A 22,817-nucleotide genomic window follows, 5' to 3' on the forward strand; every position below is an offset into this window, starting at 1 on the left:
AGTATAGATGAATGATGTTGTATTAATGCCTGTAAAATATTATACCTATAGAAAAATGTAGGTAGATGGATAGATAGAGAGATAGACAAACAGACAGACAGACAGGCAGACAAATAGATGACAAACAGAATACAATGAATCTTCTAAATATTTTTTTTGGGTAAATAATGTTTATTTACTGAAAATTACAATCACTTCTAAACTGTTCAGTTAAGAGTGTACCTTTTGTGTCATAACAGACAGAGTATAAAATAAAGAAATCTGGGATGAATAATCTAAGTGAAAAATTAAAATCTAAAACCTATTTACTACATTTCTTGAAGATTGTCTAAGTTTGTAAAGGAAAACATTGTTTTTACTTTTGATGGCGTTTTTAAGTTAACCATAAAAAGCTCTTGATCACTTCTATTCAGTGCATTATTGCTACATCCTTCTTCCCCAGTCAGCATGTCCAAGGTACTACATCAAGGTCTCATTATGAGACAGTTTTCATTACACTTTTCTCATACTCAAGGACTTCATTTCCACCAACAGATCACCTCTAAACTCTTTGCATCTTAAATCTTCCATCAGTTACCCATTTCTAATAATGTCTCCTGACTTGCTCTCTCATCAGCCACTCCTCTTCCTATTGCTGCACGTTCTGTACCTAATAAATTATTTATGCCCGGAGTCTCTGAGAAATGATGGAGAGAGGCATGCCAAAGTGCTCTATGAAAGTCCATTCTGTCCTTTCTAAGACTAGCCTGGGTGACCGTGAATCAGCGGGAGCAGACATTTCCCTAAACATGGCCAGGGAACAGCCATAAATGAGAATGATGAAATTATGAGTTCAAAAACACAGGCCTGGGCAATCTGATCTTATGGATTCTAAAACACAAAGTGAAAACTCTGCCCAGCTGACATGTGAAGAACTCTTTCCAGTGATCAAATAAATAGCTAATCCCCAAGCCCTGCAGAGTTGCCCAGTCTTAGGAATTTCTGTAGTGTTTGACAATCTGTTTTGTCAAAGCCACAGAAATACATCAAATTAAATGTGTTGTCCTTGAACATTAATTAGCTTTAAGATTGGAAAAATATTTTATATAATTAAAAAAATAAATTCTCTGGAATTAAGACACTTTTCAGATTAACAAAATTCATAGCTAATTGTTATTTCTTATTTTACCATGAAGGAAGACCTTGGAATTATTAACATGTAGTCAAAAATATAATACAGGCAACTTGCATTGTGAAACAAGTATCTCTATTCAAACACTTACTGTCAATTGAACCAAAAAAAAAAAAAAAAAAGGAGACAATTCAGGAAATTTATCTGGTTCCCCATGAGACCCATAAAAGAAGCATTGTATCTGAGCCCTCCACTGCTAGATTCAAAATGTTCCCAATGACAGATACTCCACAATTGTCTATCAATTCTCTCAGTCATTCAAAACTGCTTTATGAGCAGTCTAGTTCAGTGGCTCTCAATCTGTGAGTTGTGAGCCCCTCTGGGGTCAAACAACACTGTTACAGGGGTTGTATATCAGATATCCTAAATATCAGATATTTACATTACGATAATGATAATAACAAAATTACAGTCACAGAGGGCCTCTGAAAGCCTCTGCCCTGCAGACTATCAAAGCAGATGCTGAGCCTGATGGCCAACTGTTGGGCAGAGTGAATGAAATTTTATGTAAGAAGTGGGAAATAGTAAGACCTGGAGAGGACAGGGTCTCCACAAGGAGAGCAACAGAACAAGAAAATTTGAACACAGGGAACTCCACAGAGACTCATACTCCAACCAAGGACTATTCATGGAGATAACCTAGAACCCCTGCACAGATGTAGCCCATGGCAGTTCAGTTTCCAAGTGGCTTACATAGTAATGGGAAGAGGGACTGCCTCTGACATAATCTGATTGGCCTGCTCTTTGATCACCTCCCCCTGAGGGGGGAGCAGCCTTACCAGGCCACAGTAGAGGACAATGCAGCCACTTTTGATGAGAACTGATAGACTAAGATCAGAAAGGAGAGGAGAACCTCCCCTATCAGTGGACTTGGGGAGTGGCATGCATGCAAAAAGGGGAGGGAGGGTGGGATCGGGAGGGGAGGAGGGAGGGGCTTATGGGGGGATACAAAATGAATAAAGTGTAATTAATAAAAAATTTTAAAAAATTACAGTCAGGAAGCAGCAATGAAAATATTGCTATGGTTGTGGGCTCACCACATCATGAGAAAACTGTATTAAAGGGTCACAGCCTCAGGAAGGTTGAGAGCCTCCGCTCTAGATGCTCAAGAGTATAGTACTAAGTCCTGGGATGTCTGTAATATTTTCCATGGCCCAATGTCTTACTCTGTTTTCCAGAACTCCATCGATCCACATTTTAAAAGGCAGTGTTTGAAACTTTGATTCATAAGCTACTCTTGTTAGGTGAGAACCATCACAGGAAATGCTGACATAATGCATGCTCAAAATATTCTAAACACCACCATGTAGCTTTGGGATGTCAGAGTTGTTCTAAACAACTGCCTGCATCTACATCATATACAGTTTTCTAAAATTAAAAGCATAGTTAAATTCTTTCTTTTCCAAATACTGAGAATTTCTTATCGTTTGTTGGAGTTATAATTATATGGGAAAGCTGCAAACATTTCATTTTATTTCAGTATTATTCTTTCCCAATATAAATTTCTATATAAAATAGTTGTTCTTTTGCAAAAAGAAAAAAATAATACATAACAATTAGGTCTTTGAAAAAAAGCTTCAAACAGCACCAGGTTCTACTACAAAGTAATTATGTTAGGGTTATAAACATTAGCATGTGGCTGGTTTATTTTAAAATATGTCAAGCATTGATGTAAACATTTTTTCAACATTTCCCTTTCCTTATTCAGGTTACTAGTCAACTCCTCTAGAATTATAAAATATATATGAAATTCAAATTGATATATTGCCAAAAATAATACAATAACTATATTACCTCATTCCCTTATATACAAAGATGTTTTCAACAGAAATGGAAATTCCCTGGCACAGACTCAGTGTTCTATAACTATACATATGTTGTCCTATGTACCCTTTCACTGACCCTTCACATAGAAATTAAAAGGGACTTCAGATAAGGAAAGTGAATTTGGGGTACATAAAAAGACTATGCAGAGGTCATAGTAGAAGATCTGGATACAATTTCCATCTCTAACATTGTAGCCTATGACCCTTTGTCATAAGACTTTCTCTGAAATATTTTGATGAATCACAGTTCTTCTAAAATGAGTCTAGCATAGATTTCTCTCTCTCTCTCTCTCTCTCTCTCTCTCTCACACACACACACACACACACACACACACACACACACACGGAAATAGGTTTTAAAATTAAAACATCTAATCTAATCACTTCTTACTTTCCTTGCCTGTCTGTGATGAAATACAAATGAGCAGTTAAAATGTGAGAGGCCTAGGAAAACAAAATATATTTAGTTAGAGGTCTGGTTCCTCTTTGAATGAACCATTCTTTCTATGGGCTTTACACTCCTTTCCTGTAAGATGAGTTTAAGTTCCCCTTCTCTGAGCTGTTATACAGGGCCCTGAGCTCAGAGCTGTCAGCAAGTTCACAGAGAAAGGAAGCATTCTGTTTACTGGCCTCTTAAACTGCTGTCTAAGTTGTGAAGGTACATTCCGTACCACTCACTGTGAATTATTTTGAAAAGAGGACTCCCTAGGTTTTTACAATGAGAAGTAATTAACTTGCATGCTGTGCCATCACATTTTAGCTTTTGAGAAACCTGTGTAGTGGGAAGAAACTAAGTTGCCAAAGTTCAAAGGCAAGTTCCTCAGCAAGCTGCAGAATAGAAGAAAAGGTCACCTTTGACTGACTTCTGCTCTTGGCTAGCAAAGGTGAACAGATTTTCACAGCACCCGGCCCCTGTGCTCTCACAACCCCCTGATGGACGCTTCTGAGGGAAGGCGGGAAGGAAATGTTAAAGAAGTGAAATGTTTAAATGAAGCTTTCTCTCCAAAAGAAGCTGTCTTCTATTGTAGCCACTTCCAGATCCACCATGGTGCACTCTTAAAAGAGACCCCTTACAGGACCCTAAAACTACAAGCAAAGAATAAAAATAGAATGCTTTTAGATTTGTTTTGAAGGTTCTGTAAACATTTAGAGACCCACAGACAGAATATATAAGAAGGATACTGCCAGAGACTAAGTGAATGTTGACAAATGCATCTCTAAAGAGCAAGGCCCAATTGAACAAGAATGCAGAGCTCTAGCATATATTTTCTGCAAAATTTCAAATTCATGGAATTTGGAAGTTAAATAATGGGCAAGCAGAAAGAAGTATGCAGAGCTGTAAACCAAAGTGAAGCTATTATAACCACCTGCCACCACAGGAGCAGGGATAGTAAGTGTCAACAATAATGTTAATATCCCTGAGACAAAATAATTCTGACATTTTTTTCTGACCTTAATAAGTCAACAAATTTTTTCCTAATCATATAGGAAAATCTAAAGAATTAAAGAACATGATGAATAAAGAATTATTAATTATGAAACAAGTGTAAAGTCTTAGAACTTAAAGATTTAACTAAAATTGATGCTGCTTAAATTTGTGTATCCCAGGAGAAACACGTTCCAAAAAAAAAAGCCATAGAAATAGAAAATGCATTGCTTCCAGTGAGCCAGAAAACTCGTTTTTTTTTTTTTCAAGCATGTATCATTAAATTGTAATCTAATAGCTTGTGTTTTGCAGCTCTTTGTTTAGAGAAACAGCGCTTACAAGCCACCATTGGCCAACAATTTAGACACAATTCCTTTTTCAAAGCAGCAACTTATCTGCCTCAGCAAGGAGTAGCAAGACACAGAATTATAGTGGGGATGAAAGCCACTCTGAATTCTTCATGTGGATCTTCTTATAAAAATCATGAATCTCACACCTGATCAAAGCGCAAAACTGTAGAATGTTCATCCCAAATCAGGACATCTACCTTATACTTCCAGCCCCAAGGCTCAAGACACACCTCAGAAGAGGGCACAGAAATACAGGAGCCAGAATCCAAGGAGGACTGCTGGGAATCATTGTCTTCTGGAAACCATGGAACCATTGCAATCATGAGCTCACAGCATCTGTGGGAGCTTGCACAAGATCAAGCCCATCAGCTTTCCAGAGCCCCATTTCTAGCTGAGGAACCATTAACTTTCTGGGTAAGGCAAGTCAGTTTTCTTCTAATACTTCTTATGCTCACAGTAGGTTAGCCATGCTCCAGTGGATAGTCTAAACGTTTGCACATACAACATATACATAAATTATTTTGGTAATTTGTTGATTGATTCATTTTACATCCGAATTCAAGCCTCCTCTCTCCTCTCTCCCTGGTTCCAACTTCCCTCTCTCTTCTCCCTATTCCCTCTCCTCTTCCCCTCAGAAAAGGGGACCCCTCCACACCTACCCATCCCAGCACATCAAATTGCATCAGGACTGAGCACATCCTTTTCCACAGTGGGCTGGCAAGGCAGCCCCACTAGAGGGAAATTTGAAAAGCAGGCAGCAGAGTCCTTGTCAGAGGCAGTCCCAGCTGCTTTTACTAGCGAACTCACATGAAGACCGAGATACCCATCAGGTACATACATGTAAGGGGTGTAGGTCCGGTCCATGCGTGGTCCTTGGTTGGTGTCTCAGTCTCTGCAAGCCTCCCTGAGCCCAGCTTAGTTGGCCCTTTTGGACTTCTTGTGAAGGTGTCCCTTCCAGGTCTTTCTATCCTTCCCCACAGTCTTCCACACAGCAATCTGTGCTCGCCCTGTGTTTGGATGTATTTAAGTTATTAATCTAAATCCCTTAGCCATGTGATTTCCCAGTTCTTCCAATGAGGGGATACTTTCTCATTACGCTCAGCCTTTTGATTGCTTTTAAAATATATGGGGCTACTCCTGATGAGACCTAATTGACTAGGATCAGAAGGAAGGAAAAGAAGTCCTCCCCTATCAGTGGACTTGGGGAAGGGCATGCATGCAAAGAGTGGAGGAAGGGAGGGATTGGGAAGGGAGGAGGGAGGAAACCAGGGGGGGGATACAAAGTGATTAAAGTGTAATTAATAAAGAAAAATAAAATAAAAAAGTATATGGGGCTATCACATGGACAAACACACTTTCCAAACTGAACGTTTTCACTGGACATTCATGGTGACCATGATAAAACCACTTGGTGCACCTAAAAGGCAGTCCATAATCAAACTCAAACCCAGTCCTGACTGGATTCAACCCGTGCTTTCAGGCTGGCCTACAGACTAAAGCAGAGCTACTACAGCAGAATTACAGATTTAGTGGTAAGAAAAAAAATGGGTTTTTTTTATTATTATTAATTACACTTTATTCATTTTGTATCCACCCATAAGCCCCTCCCTCCTCCCCTCCCGATCCCACCTTCCTCCCTTTCTGCATGCATGCCCCTCCCCAAGTCCACTAATAGGGGAGGTCTTTCTCTCCTTCTTTCTGATCTTAGTCTATCAGATCTCATCAGGAGTGGCTGCATTGTCATCTTCTGTGGCCTGGTAAGGCTGCTCCCCCCCCTCAGGGGGAGGTGATTAAAGAGCAGGCCAATCAGATTATGTCAGAGGCAGTCCCTCTTCCCATTACTATGTAACCCACTTGGACACTGAACTGCCATGGGCTACATCTGTGCAGGAGTCCCAGGTTATCTCCATGAATAGTCCTTGGTTGGAATATGAGTCTCTGGGAAGTTCCCTGTGTTCAAATTTTCTTGTTCTGTTGCTCTCCTTGTGGAGTTGCTGTCCTCTCCAGCTCTTGCTATTTCCCACTTCTTACAAGATCCAGCCATACCACTCCTAGGCATATACCCAAAAGAGGCGCAAGTACACAAAAAGGACATTTGCTCAACCATGTTTGTAGCAGCTTTATTTGTAATAGCCAAAAGCTGGAAACAGCCCAGATGCCCCTCAACTGAAAAATGGATGCAGAAATTGTGATACATCTATACAATGGAGTATTACTCAGCAATGAAAAATAAAGAAATCATGAAATTTGCAGGTAAATAGTGGGACCTGGAAAGGATCATCCTGAGTGAGTTGTCCCAGAAGCAAAAAGACACACATGGTATATACTCACTCATATAAACATACAACATAGGATAAACTCACTAAAATCGGTACATCTAAACAAACTAAGCAAAAGAGAGGACCCTAACTAAAATTCTCAATCCCCATCCTGAAAGGCAAAGAGGAAGGACATCAGAAGAAGAAGAAAACAGGAAACAACCTAGGAATCTGCTACAGAGGGCCTCTGAAAGCCAGAAGAAGAAAACAGGAAACAACCTAGGAACCTGCCACAGAGGGCCTCTGAAAGCCTCTGCCCTACAGACTATCAAAGCAGATGCTGAGCCTGATGGCCAACTGACAGGCAGAGTGAATGGAAAAAAAAAAATGGTTTTGATCTTAGCCATTCTGACAGGTTTAAGATGGAATCCCAGACTTGTTTTGATTTGCATTTCCCTGATGAATAAGAACATTGAGCCTTCCTTTAAGTGTTTCTGAGGCAGTCACAATTCCTCTGTTGAAATTCTCAGATTAGGTATGTACCCCATTTTAAAGGGGATTATTTGGTTCACTGGTGCTTAATTTCTGGAGTTCTTTATATATATTGGATATTAGCCCTCTGATGGATGGAGTATTGGGCACAGGGGTCATTTCTGTGACTGATACTACAACCCAGGACCATGCATGGGGATAACCTAAAACCCCTGCACAGATGTAACCCATGGCAGCTCAGTCTCCAAGTGGGTTCCCTAGTAATGGGAACAGGGACTGTCTCTGACATGAACTCAGTGGCTGTCACTTTGATCACCTCCCCCTGATGTGGGAGCAGCCATACCAGGCCACAGAGGAAGACAATGAAGCCAGTTTTGATGAGACCTAATAGGCTAGGGTCAGAGGGAAAAGGAGGAGGACCTTCCCTATCAGTGGACTTAGAAAGGGGCATGGGAGGAGAGAGGGAGGGTTTGGGAGGGTATAAGGGAGGGGGCTACAGCTGTGATACAAAGTAAATAAACTAATTAATAAAAAAAATAAAAAATAAAGTGATAACACATGCTGGTGAGGTTGTGAAAAGGGGGAAACATTCCTCCATTGCTAGAAGGAGTACAAACCTGTACAAGGACTTTGGAAATCATTCTAGCTCTTTCTCAGAAAATTGGGAATAGCCTTAACCCAAAACACAGCTATGCCACTCCTGGGCATATATCCAAAAGATCCTTCATCATACAACAAGGACATTTGTTCAGCTATGTTCATATCAGCTTTATTTGTAATAACCAGAAACTGGAAACATCACAAATGTCTCTCAGCCAAAAAAAAAAAAAAAGTGTAAAGAAACTGTGGTACATTTACACAACGGAATACTACTCGGCTATTAAAAAAAAAAAAAGGATACCTTAAAATCTGCAGACAAATGGATGAAACTAGAAAAGATCATTTTGAATGAGGTAACCCAAATGCAAAAAGGCATCCATGGTATGTACTCACTTATAAGCAAATTTTAGCCATATAATACAGGATAACCATACTACAATTCACAGACCCAAAGAAGATAAATAAGAAGGAGGACTTAAGGGAGGATGCTCAAATTCCACTCAGAAGAGGAAATAGAATAGATACCATAAACAGCTGAAGAGAGGAAACAGGGTAGGAGAAGGAACTGGGAGAGAAATGAGGGTAAAGATCAGAGGTGGGAGGACAAAGGGCTTGCAGGGAGAAGAAAAAACATGGGTAGGGTTATCTCTGTGACAAGCTAGGGACCTAGAACAGGGAGGGCTCCTGAAAGGATATGGGTGTGACTCTAGCAGAGGTCATGAAAATTGAAGAGGTCACCCTGTGACTAGACAGGACTTCTCGTGGAGGAAGAGGAACACCAACCCACCACAGAAACTTCGACCCAAAATTTACCCTGCCTACGAGATGTGCAGGAATAAAGATGGAGCAGAGATTGAGGGAATGTCCAACCAATGCCTGGCAAACCAGAAACCCACTCCATGGAAGAGAGCCAACCCCTGATACTATTAACTCTGCTATGCTTGCAGACAGGAGTCTAGCATAGCTGTCTCCTAAGAGGCTCCACCTAGCATATCAAAATGGATGCTGAGACTCACAGCCAAACTTTTGGCAGAGTTCAAGGAAATGTGTGGAAGAGTGAGGGGAAGGGTAGAAGAGAGGGGAAAGGAGCTCCACAGGAAGACCAATAGAGCCAACTAATAGGCCCAGGGAGGCTTGTGGAGACTAAAGCACCAACCAAGGAGTATGCATGGACTGGACCTAGGCCCGCTACACAGATGTAGCCGATAAACAGCTCAGTCTTCTTACTAGGGTTCCCTAGTAAGGGGAGTGAAGGCTCTCTATGACATGGCCTTTGTTGTATACTCTTCGATCATTTCTCCTGGTTTAACTGCCTCACCAGGCCACAGGAAAAGATGTACTCAGTCCTGATGTGACTTTATGTACTCTGGTGGGTTGGGGGTAAGGATCCCTTTTTCTGAGGAGTTTGGAATAAGAGATGGGGAAAGAAGGACCAGGAAGAGAGGAGGGAGGGGGCTACAATTGGAAGGTAAAGTGAATAAATAATTAATTAAAAATAGGAAACCATATTTGTCATTTAAAAAATCCTCTGGTTTCTTCTATGGTGTGCTTTGCAGCATTACTTAAGTAGTAGTTGCTTAATATATATTAAAAAAGTAGACCTCAAAGCCAAGGAGATTTAGATTTAAATAGACATTCTGCCATCTATCTGTATAAAATGGAGCTTCACAGCCTACCTGATCTGAATTTCCGCATTCACAAATAAGAAATTGTAAAATTATAAAATGTTTGCTTCTGTGCTGCTATAAAAATTAAAAGGCATGTGTATGTAAAACAAGCGGAATTTGCCTGAGATACTACCTGCTATGAGCAGTTGCTATCATCATGTTCTAATCATCTTTGTATCCTAGACTCTCTTTTGCATCTTTCCAGACAAGCGTAGCATGTATCATAACATAGGTCATATATGTGTCACATAGAGTAGAGCAAGTATTTCTTTCCTAAAACTCATTATTTTTACTTCAGTAGTATTTCAAAGTAAATTATGAGGGTGGTCAAATATAAAGGATTTTCATTGTTTTTTTTATAACAAAAGTATTTACTCTAACCAACTCTTTGAGTCCATCAAAATGTAAGGCCAGAAGTGAATTGCTTTAGTAACAAAAACACACAGTTCCAGTTTTCTGGTTCTTAAATCCATTTGATAATATGGCATAGTAGTCTGTGTGGTCTAGACACAAACTCTCACACACACAGAGACAGAGACAGAGAAAAAAGACAGAGAGAGAGAGGCTGGCACACACACACACACACACACACACACACACTGTAGACTCTAGAATAATTCTCATTAAATCAGGGACCCTAATGTCAGTCTGTTCCGGCTGCTTTAATACAAGACAATAACCTGTTGACATAACAAGCCTCATAGTTCTAAAAGCTGGAAGTTTGATATCAGACAGCCATCATGGCCATCTTCCTAGATTTCAACTTATGTTCTCTTTTAATTCTATCAAGAAGAAAAGGAAGAGTGATCTTCTATTTTACACCCCTTCTTAAGGCCCTAGAGAGTTCCTGAGTTCTCTAATATCACAGGCTAATTACACCTCCAATAGCTCACCACTTAGTATCATTACGTTTAGGATTAGGATTCCAACATACGACGGAGGGACAAGATGATCAGCCCACACCATCGTGTGGCACCACCACAGATGCCAAGCCTTCCACCTTCAACAGTCCTGCATTTCCTGGGTCATGACCTTGGCAGTACTGCTGACAACATGAATGTGTAACTACCGGAGTCACTCAGTATTAGATTTTATATTTCATCTGTCACGTCCATCAGCAGAAAGCCCTAATCCCCTCTGTAATAAGACCACACAGGAGCTTAGTGGAAGCAATTCTCCGATTCTTCACTAATAGCCCTTTCTCTCATCATAGCCAAAAATGAGCCTATCATCTATCATGGAAGGTGGAGACTGATCTAGGACAAAGCTGAGCTGGATACTATTCTGAAGCTTTATTATTTATCAGGTTAAGTTTGATCGATACACGTCCTTTCCTGAAGTGACTTATTTTCCATGTAACCCATCAGTCTGTTTTTCATAAATTACCTTTTGGTATACTTAGTGTCAGCAATATATGAAAGACATGCACACTCAAGATCAGGCCTGACCTCCTCCCTGCATAAGGAAACTGTCCCTTCTATTGCTAAAAAAAAAAAAAAAATTCAGAGGCACACATGCACAGTCACATACCAGCCACGCACTTGACATAGTTAAGGTCATTGGAAGGGAAGGAACCTCAACTGAGAAATTACTTTCATAAGATTGGGCTGTAGGCAGGTGATCCTGTAAAACATTTTCATAACTAGAGCTTGATGGGCCCAGCCCATTATACATGGGGACATTCCCTGGGCTCCTAGTCCTAAACTCTAGAAGAAACGAGGCTGAACAAGCCAGAAGGGAGCCAGTAAGCCACATTCCTCCACAGTCTCTGCCTCAGTGCCTGGATCCATGTTTTGCTCTCGATTGAGTTCCTACCCTCACTTCCTTCAGTGATGAACCGTGATACGGAAGTATAAGCACAATAAAAACTTTCCTTTCCAAGTTGCCCTTGGTTATTTCATCATAGTAATAGCAACCCCAACATCGGCAGTACCTAATACAATGTTACCGCAATGCACATGGCTGTTATACTGCATTATCTAGGAAATAACAACAATGCTGAAACCATTTATGCATGTTTAGTGTATACGTATTTTTATTCAAAGCATTTAGATCCATCATAGCTGATTTCATGGAATTGGAACTCATGACTATGTAGAGTCTGATGTATTTATGGTGGTTATTACAGGCCGAATCTGAAATATCCCTGCAGGCTTATGTTTTGAATGCTTGGTGCCTAGAGGTTGGTGTTGTTTTTGGAGGCTGTGGAAGTTTTAAGGGTTGGAGCTACCTGGCAGAAGTAAGTCTTTAGGGATGGACCACTGAAGTTATACTTAAATCCTGGTTCCTGACACTCTCTTTTCTTTTGTCTGTCACCATGATGAGATGAGCCATCTCTCCATTCCTTTATTGCCATGATAAAGTGACACTCTCTGAAACCAAGAGCCAAAATAAGTCTTTTATCCCATAGTGCATTCCATCAGTTACTGTGATCACAGAGGTGTAGAAGTAACCAGCACAATGGGAAAAGATGCTAGCTACGAGAGTGTTTCCAGGAAAGTAATAGATAGATTTAGCTAGAACAGGGGCTCTTTGGTGGGAACAGACGTGGGTAGTAAGAAATAACAGGGAGACCAGCAATCTGGGACACAATAAGGAAAAAAAGTGAATAAATTGTAATAAATAAAAACAATTCCATCTTACTTCCTCTATTTTATTTCTTTTATTTCTAGTTTTCATATGTCACATACGAAGATGTCACATGACACACTATTTTACATACGGCATTTGGTCATCCCTGCATGTCACTGTCCATGGGAGTCCCAGTGCCGATCCAGTTCTACTCATCTTCCTCAAACAACCCACTTACTCATACCCCTCACCCCGATCCACTTCTTCAATTGGCTTGTTTCAGAGCCCGTTTCAACACTTACCAGAGTACTAATTACTCATTTAGTGTTTTTTATCTTTTGACTCTCTTTCCTTCCCCTCCCCATTTTCATCTGAATGTGAGTTTCAGAAGGCAAGAGGCTTTGTTTTTTTATCCACTCTTGCTAGACACAAAGATGCACACGTATTTGAGAAAATAATACTTTCACAAATTAATTTTAATTTAAATAAAGTAATGCTTGCTATAGTGCTAAAGGCACAATGAGTCTTTAAACAAAACATGTTTTCCTCTTCAGTTCTAGGGCCTTTTTTTTTAAGTATTCTGTATACACATCATTATTTTACGTCTACCCACATTGTAATTATTTTATCCATTCCATGTTTTACGGAACACAGTACATTTGTTGGCATTCAACCTATCTCTTGATTTGCAAATAGAAATTAGTCTAAATGGTTACAGCAGAACATAATTTTCACTGACAGGAAAAATTCAAAACTGCCAATATAAAAATTTACAGATGGTGTAAACGTGGAAGATACTTTTGGATAACTAAAATGAATGCTGTGTGTCAGCTTCATAAACGTGCTTTATTTACATCTCTTGAACAAAGCGCGTGTTTATTCAAGCTCATACAAATATTTCCAATGCATCACAACATGTTAAAAAGCAAACAGCTTCTCTCCCCACTTCTGAAACCCTTTCTTGTCATAAGAAGAAAAATGACATCACTATTTACCCAGGTACTTAGTCCTCTGCATCCAATATATACTAGGAACTAATTCTTGTCAGTTCTGCTTTGTAAATGTTTTTCAAGTCAGTTCCCTTCACAGTGATGTTATTATAACACCATGTCACCATAGTCAAACACCATGCTTGCCTCATTACCTGGAAACATTACTAATGTAGATGTTCTTTAAGTCTTATCTTTCTCGTTAGAAATAGTCCTTGTTCCCCTCACTATGGGAAACCAATTGGTAACTGAGCTACCACAGGCTACATCTGAGCAGAGGTTCTAGGTTATATCCATACATGGTCCTTGGTTGAATGTCAGTCTCAGAAAAGACCCTGTGCCCAGATATATTTGGTCCTTGTGGAGCTCCTATCCTTTCCCATCAGACTAACTCCCCTTCTTTCTTATGATTCCCTGTACTCTGCCAAAGGTTTGGTCATGAGTCTTTGCTTTGAAAACACTGCTACTTAGAGTCTTTCAAATGCGCTCAGTAGACTCCTGTCATACGTTCAATGCACATCCCATCTGTTTTTCTAAACAAGGATTGATCATCTTACCCCATGTCCGCTCTCTTGATTATCTTTTTTAGGAGTACAGATTTCATTGTGTTTATCACATCTTATAGGTCTATATAAGTGAGTATATACCGTGTTTGTCTTTCTCCTTCTGGGATATTTCACTCAGAATGATCTTTTCTAGATCCCACCATTTGCCTGCAAATTTCATGATTTCCTCCTTTTTGATTGCTGAGTAGTATTCCATTGTGTAAAAATACCACAATTTCTGTACCCATTCCTCCATTGATGGACATCTGGGTTGTTTCCAGGTTCTGGCTATTACAAATAAAGCTGCTATAAACATGGTTGAGCAAATATCCCTTTTGTGTACTTGAGCAAAGTTTGGGTATATACCTAGCAGTGGTATAGCTGGGTCTTGAGGAAGCACTATTCCTAATTGTCTTAGAAAGCACCAGATAGATTTCCAGAGTGGTTGTACCAGTTTACATTCCCACCAGCAGTGGAGGAGGGTTCCCCTTTCTCCACAACCTCTCCAGCATGTGTTGTCCCTTAAGTTTTTCATCTTGGCCATTCTGATGGGTATAAGGTGATATCTCAGGGTCGTTTTGATTTGCATTTCCCTGATGGCTAATGAGGATGAGCATTTCTTTAAGTGTTTCTCTGCCATTCGATATTCCTCTGTCGAGAATTCTCTGTTTAGCTCTGTTCCCCATTTTTTAATTGGATTACTTGGTTTTCTGCTTTTCAGCTTCTTTAGTTCTTTGTATATACTTGATATTAGTCATCTGTCAGATAAAGGGTTAGTGAAGATTCTTTCCCAATCTGTAGGCAGTCGTTTTGTTTTGATGACAGAAGCTTTGCTTTACAGAAGCTTTTCAGTTTCATGAGGTCCCATTTATTGATTGCTGCTCTTAGAGCCTGTGCTACTTGTGTTCTGTTCAGGAAGTTGTCTCCTGTGCCAATGAGTTCTAGGCTGTTCCCCACTTTTTCTTCTAACAGATTTAGCTGGGATACAGAGTTAATAAAATGTAACTGATAAGAAAAAAAATAAAATTCAAAAAAAATGTCTTATCTTTCTCAAATCCTCCTGCACAGTGTCCAAGGGATCGGGTCTTACTACTACTGGAGACTCCTTTAGTAACTGGCCCCCCTCTTTTTACAGTCAAATAAAAACAAATCTTATGTCTCACAATTCATAATAACTAAAAAATAGAACCAATGTGGATGTTCATCAACAAATGCATAGTTACAGAAAACCTGGCACATATACACGCTGGGATTTTATTCAGCTGTAAGGAACAGTAAAACTATTCCACCTGCAAGGAAAATGGATAACACTGAATATCATTGTGTTAAATGAAATAAGCCACACTCAGAAGACAAACACATCTCTGACGTGCAGAGTTTGTGTTTGTGTGTGTGTGTATGTGTTTGTGTGTGTGTGTGTGTGTGTGTTTGTGTGTGTGTGTTTGTGTGTGTTTACTGCTTATACATACAGAGGAGGTTACAAAGGTAGAAAGACAAAAATATTTCTAAGGGTAGGGAAAAGAGAGATGGATATGGACTGTGTAACCTTTCCTACAGAGCTGTGACTAAATGCCTGTTCATTCTAGAAAAATACATGTTTCCACCCAAGTCTAGCTTGGTAGGCCAATGACTTTATTTATGTTACTGAAAGGGTCGGGGATGATTCAAAGGAAGCCACATTAGCAAAAGCCACTCCAACAAGTGATGACTCACAAAACCTGTGTCCTAGAGCTCCCTAGGACAACATGTAAGCCTTCCCAACAAAGCATTTCTTCCTCCTCCTCAAAACTATTTACTGTTTATATGAATTTATCAATCATGTAACTCTCTGAACTTCATAAGTCTTAAGTTTCATAAGCGTCTTGAGCCAATGAGCCTTTTTTTTTTTTCCTCCATGAAAGATTGTTTCAAGTCAAAAGAAATAAGGGGACAACACTGGAACATGACAGCAGAAGGGGTATGAGTTAGGGGAAAGTGAATAGCATTAGGGAACAGATAGGAAGGGTTAAGAGAAAGGGAAGAATCAGAACATCATGACACATATGTATGAAAATATCTCAGTGGAACCCAATACCTTACATTTTAATTATTTTTAAGCAAAATATAAGAGAAAAACATGAAATTAGTTTACTAAAATCTTTAATATCTTAATAGTGCCTGACTCTAAAAATCCATAGAAAAGAAACACTTGAGTGGAAAGATCAGCATGATAGTTTCAGGGAGTAATTTGAGTTGGGTTTCCCCAGAGACAAGCCACAATTAAGATTTCAGTGTAAATAAATAATATAGAAGTGGACTCAAAAGTATTAGACTAAAAGAAAGTCTCAGCTATAAATTACAGATACAGCATGGGAACCTGCAATAAATGAAGACTGTAAGTGCCTCAGGGACCCAGGGGGTGCCAGCAACACCCACTGTGGTATTATAAACACAATAAGCCTTTCAGGGGAAAAGTAACCAGGGCAATGAAAAATCTTGACACTACTTAGCATGAATGATGGCTGAAGAAATGAAGAATGCTTCACCCAGATAAAAAAGTAATATGAAATCAGAAATTCACTTTCCATCTAAAAACACACTTAACCTTGCGTGATTGAAGGGAAATTGAAAAAAACAAATCACTTGGACATAAAACTACTTTCGTTTACTCAGTTTCTAAATTACAATTGTTTTCCTTTCTGCTGATAAAAGAAAAGATGACATCTAGAATACTTATGACCTGGGAGACTACAGAAAACACATACTTGCTAACTAATACATTTAAGAAAATTCTAAAAAGAAATCAAAGTTTGAACATGATTTTTTTTTCTATATTGAATGGAAAAAAATGCTTAGATATATTTTTGTGTCATAAAGTGTAAAATATTAAAACTCTTTTATAGTCATTATATTTTTCTCCATGATCAAACTTTAAACCAGTTTTTTTTTTCAAAATACATCATGTTTTAATTAATTATAAAATATAACAAAGCATTTGCAGTGGAGGAGATAAATGGGTTTTCTCAAATTGCACCTTCTAATGATTTCAGATATATATGAGCATCTACTGCGTTAGTGGACGTTCCTGGTCTTGAAGTTCTGTCCCCTACCTTCCCCACAGCCGCCAAGAGCAGAAAGAGCTGGGATGAGTTTAGTTCTGAGGCCCTCCTCCTGCACATTCTTCTTCCTGAGGAAGTTTGCACCATATGTGACAGAAAGCAGCAGTGTTCCTGGCCACCTTCTAAGCCCTAGCTGATGGGGAGCTTCTATGCATCGACACAGACAACCACCTACTGTCCTGAAACCCTGGCCTGTGGAAGAGCACACAGACTCTTGGCTCTTGGGGGAACACTAAAGACAAAAAGTGGGGATTTCAGCTCAAAAGTTAAGAATGAAGATGGGGATAGAGGTTAAAGTATTTTAAAGTAGCAAGACCTCTTTCAAAGCTCGGCTAGCAGTGTAGTTCTTTTTGTTTTATATTAGATATTGTTGTTGTATCTTTAAGAGCATCTCACACCGTAGAACAGTTTGGTCTGTGACGCACTAAGTGTCCCAGGCTGACCTCAAACTCACAGGGATTCTCTGCTTTACCCACCGCTCACCTCACACCAACCTTAAGTGATAAACTTTTCCTGTGGAAGCTTACCACACAGGGAGCACATGACAGACCAAAGTCCAGACACCATCAGAGTCTAACTTAATGAACCATGAGTTTTCTTGGACTGACTTAGAGGAATGTGGGTGACCGAGTTACTTACAGGAGCAGAAATGACTGAAAGACAGCTTCTACCAAGGCCCAGCCGGCATGGGTGACAGCCCACAAAGCTAGAAACCTGAAGAACACTGCACAGCCTACAAGCAGCTTCTTCCAGGCAGCCACTCTGGTCTCAGAGTCTTGGCAACTTGGCTTCTCTGGGTCTTTTCTGAAAGCTTGGCTTCATCCCTCTGAGGACTCTCAGCTTTTAATGCTTACTAAGGCGGGGAGATGGGGGGGGGGCTATGAATGTAATCAGTTTCAGAGACTTCCTGAAGCTATTTTCAGTGTGTAGGTAAGGAAATCAGCTAAGAAATTTATCAGTGATGCAGTTGTGTGATAAAACAAATAAATATTAAAAAGTCTGAAGTGTTTCATCAGACCAGGAGCGTAAGAGTAAAGGCTCAAAGATAACAAATAGGAGAGAATATATGTGTTAAGGCAAAGAATAACCAAGAAAAGAAATAAAGAACAGAAAAGGAAAATCAGCTCTGGGGTAAATGACATCTACAGAGAGTCTTAGGTAATGCCTGATCTAATAGAATTAGGTATGATCACCAGGTGATGTGAAATAAAGCATAAAAAGTCAATACTGAAACCATGAAACCATCTGTACATCATTTATTGTCAAAGTAATGACATTAGATATGTTTCCAACACTATAAAAAATGAGCTATGTGATGTCTAATGTTAAGAAACAGAGATGTGGAGAGACAGGAAGAAAGAAGGAAAATGAATCTTCAGAACAAAAGTCAAAATTAATAAGCCAATCATATTTCTTATATAAAGGAGGAACACTGAAATGTGTAACTAACAAGTAAATAACTGAAAACATTATTTGTACTGTAACCAAGTATTGTTCTGATTATCTCTTTATCTTCTGTATTAAGGGCTTGTAGCAACTGCTAGTTATAGAAATGAGCAATACACCTAAAAGGCTTTCCACCCTTTTCAGTACGAAGACACTCTGTTGCTCATTTCAAGTTAGAATGAGAAAAGAGTTTAAGACATTCTTCTTGCAACTCATGTTTATTTGATTGACTCTTGGACTTTGTAACATGCTGCTCTGTTCTGTCTTGTGACGCCAGATGACAATTACAGTCTCATGAAGCATCCTTCCTTGGTGCTGGAATAGGCCATGATGAGACAATAGAAAGTCTAATTACTGACTGATGAAGTGGCCTGCCCCATAAGCAGATCAAAAGCTAGTACTCACTTCCCTCTCACCTTGACCCTCTAGCTCCCATAACTTTAGAAAACTGTGTGCTCTCATTTGTGTGTAGATAACAGGAGAATTACAGGGCTCCTCTCTGGATGTTCTTATCCATAGAAACACAGAATGTTATAGCAATCTACCTAATTGCACTGGATTTGGCCTCTCAACTTGAAGATTAAAAAGTAACTATAAAATTTCAGAGATGTGTTTCAAGTGATGTTTATGAATCCATTATAACTGTAAGATATAGGTTATAAATACTTGCCTGTTTTCTATTTGTAAAAATTAAAAATTAAATAACTTTGGTTCTGTGTACACAAAAATAAGAGCACCACCATACCACAAGAGCATTTGCTCAGCTATGTTCACAGCAACTTTATTTGTAATAGCCAGAAACTGGAAACTACATAGGTGTCCCTCAACCGAGGAATGGATAAAGAAACTCTGGTACATTTACACAATGGAATACTACTCAGCTATTAAAAACAAGGACATCCTGAAGTTTTCAGGCAAATGGATGGAACTAGAAAAGATCATCCTGAGTGATGTAACCCAGACTCAGAAAGACACACGGTATACAGCCACTTATAAGTAGATTTTAGTCATATAAAATAGGATAAACACACTACAATTCACAGACCCATAGAAGATATATAACAAGAAAGACCCAAGGAAGAATGCTTAAATCTCACTCAGAAGGGGAATAAAATAGACAGTGGAAGTTGTTGAAGAGATGGAACAGGATAAGAGAGGGTGTACAAAGAGTAAGGAGGGTCGATATCAGACCTGGGGAGAGCAGGGGTGGAAGGACAGAGGGCCTGCCCAGAGAAGGGACAGGGGCATCTCTGTGACATGCTGAAGTCCTATGACAAGGTAGGCTTCTGGGAGGATGTAAGGATGTAACGGAGACTAAAGAGGTCACACTCTAACTAGATACCACCCCTAATGGAGAGAGGGGAATACCAACCCACTTCACAAAAACTTCGTCCCAAAACTTACAAGACATGCAGGGATAACGATAGAGCATCGATAAGAAGAAATGTCCAAACAATGTCTGGCCCAACCTGAGACCCACCCCATGAGATACAACCAACCCCAGAGCCTATTAATGATACTCTGCTATCCTTGCAGACTGGAGACTAGCATAACTGTTCTCTGGGTGGTTCCACCCAGCAACTGATGGAAACATATGCAGAGACCCACAGCCAAACATTGCATGGAGCACAAGGAGTGTTGTGGAAGGGGAGGGGGAGGATAGAAGGACTCAGAGAGCTCCACAAGAAGACCAACAGAGCTAACTAAACAGGGCCAAGGGGAGCTGTGGAGACTGAAGCAACAACCAAGGACCAAACATGGACTGGACCTAGAGCCCCTACATAGATGTAGCCAATGGGCAGCTTGGTTCCCATATGGGTTCCCTAGTAAGGAAAATGGGGCCTGACTCTGACATGGACTCTGTTGTCTGCTTTTCTATCACTTTCTCCTGGCAGGGCTACCTCAACAAGCTACAGGGGATGAGGATGCACTCAGTCCCTATGCAATTTGACATGCTGGGTTGGGTGTGTAGTGAGAGCTCTTCTCTGAGAAGTAGGGGAGGAGGGATAGAAGTAACAGGGAGGGAGGGTGGGACTGAGAGGAAAGAGGGGAGGGGTCTATGACCAGGATATAAAATGAAGAAAGAAAGAAAGAAAGAAAGAAAGAAAGAAAGAAAGAAAGAAAGAAAGAAAGAAAGAAAGAAAAAGAGAGAGAGAAAGGGAGGGAGGGAGGGAGGGAGGAAGGAAGGAAGGAAGGAAGGAAGGAAGGAAGGAAAGAAGGAAGGAAAGAAGGAAGGAAAGAAGGAAGGAAAGAAGGAAGGAAAGAAGGAAGGAATTTTTAAAAAGAAAAATTAAATAACTTTGGTTTTTTGTACACAAAATAAGAGCACTTAGTGATAACAATGAATACAATTATAACGGATTTTTCAGAAGACTATTACATATTTTTAATTAAAACATAAGTAATAAAATTAAATCTTTACCTTCCTCTTTATCTCATTTTACATCCTGCTCTTGTTCTTTTCCTTGTCATGAAAATAACCTTGGCCTAAAGGTTCAAGAAACACTGCAGAAGAGGACCAAGGGGTTTGCTGTGAGACTATGTCTCCCAGTAATATCAGAAGCTACACCCATGAAGTCTCATGAACAGGATAGCCCAATGTGAGTGGATCAAGGATGGCACCAATGGACTTGCCAGTATGGATGGGGAAAAGCCCATAAGGCCTCAACCCTATGCCAAGAACTAAAGGCAACTGAAGAAAGCTGGGAGAGGTGGCTTTTCCCAGTGAAAAACACACGCACTACTGAGTTGTCCAGTGCCTAACAGTCAGCCCTGAAATCATACATACAAAAACATTATACAAACTCAAGTTATTATATTTAGAAATGTGTGTTTACATACACATATGCATGCAATAGCAATTAATGAAAAAAGAAATACTATGAATTTGAAGGAGAAAGGGGATGGGTAGATAAAAGAGTTTGGAGAGAAGACAGGAAAGAGAAATGTTGTAATTATATTGCAAACCTAAAAATAAAATTTAAATAAAACCTTGGATTGTGAAACTTGACAACAGGCACAATAATCTACATTCTAGGTTTAATTTAAATATTTGCGTACATCAGTTGTCTCTGTTTTTTAAATGCTATAAGCTCGTTTCACAATTTACTCCTCAAAAACTTGCATTTCAACATTTTTGTTGTTCTCTTTTATACTGAAAGGCACTTCAGTATAAATTAAAAAACAAAAACAAAACAGCACGTTCTCACCTGCAATAATTCTCAACCATTAGTTGCCATCAACAGACCAGTGTGTCGCTCATAGCCAGTTAGGTATCAGCATGTCTTAAGTAGCTTAAATAACAAAGTACAAACTTGACCTGCCTTTTGTGGTGGCTAATCCTGGTTGCCAACATAACACCCTTGAAAACAGGAACCCACCTCAACTGAGGAAATGCCTCCATCATATTGTTTGTGAGGAGTTTCCTTAATTGCTAATTGATACAACATAGCCCACTGTGGGTGGTGCTATCCTTAAGCAGGCCGGCCTGAGCTGTATAAAATCTTAGCTGAGCAAGCCAGAGAAAATAAGCCAGTAATCCGTGTTCCGCTGTGCTCCCTGCTGCAGTTCCTGTCTCCAGATACCTGCCTGCAGCTTCTGTCCTGGCTTCCCGCTATCCGGTACTGTAGCCTGAAAGCTAAAATAAACTTTTTCCTCCCTGTGTTGTTTAGAGTATTGGTGTTTGTCACAGAAACAGAAAGCAAACTAAAACACCTTTCTAAAACTAAATTACATCCGAACTTATATCTAAGACATTGCATCTCTTGTGCGTCTGTGCATGTCTCTGTGTGTATGTGTGTGTTGTGTGCAGTTGTGAGTACTTTGCCCTTGTGCACGCACATGAATGGCAGAAGTCTACTGAAACCTGGAGCTAGACTACTAAGCAAGCAGGTCCCACCCCTCCCCCTGTCCCAAGCGCCCACAGCGCTGGACTTAAAGGTGCAATGCAGCTATGCCTATCTTTTTCACTTGGTTACTGGGGATTTAGAGTAAGGTCTTCACCCTTACTCAACACAGAATCTTACACACTGGGCAGCCTCTTCAGCCCAAATGTTACACTTTAATAGTCGTGCATAATGGCATGGGATGCTTTTTTTAAAGTAAGAGACTAAAAAAAAAAAAAAAAATAGTTGAGCCTTAGAACCTTAAAAATTGCAGCAACTATGTCTACTGTTGTGAAGTCAGTTTCTCCTCTGAACTGTGCACCATGGAAGCAAGATAGTCTGATAATTGCTCAATCTGTGTTTCAGGTCTCTCGTGAAATTCAACAGATTTGGCAATGTTTGTTTGATTCTGTTAGTTTCATTGTTGTGGTTTGGTTTGGTTTGGTTTGGTTTGGTTTGGTTTGGTTTGGTTTTGGTCTGAGCAGAAGGGACAG

This window comes from Psammomys obesus, unplaced genomic scaffold, assembly GCF_907164565.1.
Source record: "Psammomys obesus unplaced genomic scaffold, mPsaObe1.curated_primary_1811, whole genome shotgun sequence".
NCBI classification, from domain to species: domain Eukaryota; kingdom Metazoa; phylum Chordata; class Mammalia; order Rodentia; family Muridae; genus Psammomys; species Psammomys obesus.